We start from the raw sequence: 1,496 nt of genomic DNA on the forward strand, positions 1-1,496 counted from the left end.
GTACTCCAGCCTCGGCGTGTTGCCGCCCTCGATGTACTCGAGGACGGCCTCCAGTGTGCGGCCGGGCACGCCCCACCATCGGCGCCGCCCCTCGGAGTTGAGCCTGCCGTAGGGCATGACGCCGTTGGTGGCCTCGAGCTGCTCAGCATGACGGCGGCGGAAGTACGGCTCCCAGAGCGGGCTGTCGGGGACGTAGCGTGGCCCCTCCCTCGCCGCCCGTGGCAGAGAGGCGCGGATACGCACGATCTCCGCACGACGGGCCGCCCCGGTGGGCGGTGGTGGCACCGGGACCCCGCCGGCGCTGATTCTCCACGCCCCGGGCACCCGCATGTCCGGCGGGACCGGGTACTCGGCCTCGAAGAGGAGCCGAGCTTCGTCCTCGTGAAGGTGGCGGCGGCCGAAGCCGTTCGCCGCCGCGCCGTCGCCTGGGAATCGTTCGGCCATTTCTTTGAACTGGGATGGCGAGGGGAGAGGGAGGAAGGGGAGAGAGGGCGCGTCGGCGGTGGAGACTCTGTGCGTGCCACCGGCGCGCTGGGGTCGGCTTATATAGGCGGAGGCGGCGCGAGCACGCGTGGCCGCCTCGTCTACGCGTGGCATGCGCGGGGACGCGCGTCGTCATGCCTTCACTGCGCCGCCCGTGAGGCATCAATGGCGGAGGCTGACCGGCACGACAGCGCGCGGCAGCTTTTTGGCATTGATTCGTCATGGGAAACGAGGCGATGAGGACGACGAAGCGGCGAGAAGCGAGACGAGTCGCTGGCAAGGAGGGCCCGCGGCTCTTTTGCGCCAAAAACGATTCGCCCGGTGCCCCCCAGTGCGCCGGGTTCGGGTTGGGTCCACCGACACCAATTTCGGCCCGAGCCGGCGAAAATTGGACCATTGGGAGCGCGGCTGGGCGATTTTTTGACCCCGGCGGCCGAAAAGTCGCCTGGGGGCCTTGTTAGGGGCGCGACTGGAGATGCTCTAAGCCCAAGCTTTCTTTTCAGACACAATTATCTTAAAGAGTTGGTCCATCCCTCAAACTAACTGTACTCTTTCTTTTTGGCTCTGAATGAGAGCCATTTTAGTTCTTCCTTAAATTTGTTCGTGTGTGTAATACCTTTGAAAATAAAGTCGTTTCTTGTGGTCCTGATGACCGAAGATACTAGGATGATGAGCTCCGTGTAATAAGGTACATGCAGAAGATGCTTAAGCTTAATATCTTCCGTAATCTTGAATAATTGTGTGACCAAGTGGGACAGAGATATGTCCAGCAAATTTGAGCAAAGGGGCAATGCATGAACAAGTGATCTCTAGTTTCAACGACTTGATGGCCAGTTGGCCACACATTACACATGCATAATCTGCAATAAAGAAGTGTTTTCTCTGCAGAAGAGCTCGTGTATTCAGCCTGTTGTGTGGCAACATCCAGAGGAACAATCTTTTGTTTCAATTCACAACAAGATTTCCACAACCATTTAAAGAGGGGTTGGAATATAGGGGATTTGTTCGCTCGC

Source organism: Triticum dicoccoides, chromosome 5A, assembly GCF_002162155.2.
Source record: "Triticum dicoccoides isolate Atlit2015 ecotype Zavitan chromosome 5A, WEW_v2.0, whole genome shotgun sequence".
NCBI classification, from domain to species: Eukaryota; Viridiplantae; Streptophyta; class Magnoliopsida; order Poales; family Poaceae; genus Triticum; species Triticum dicoccoides.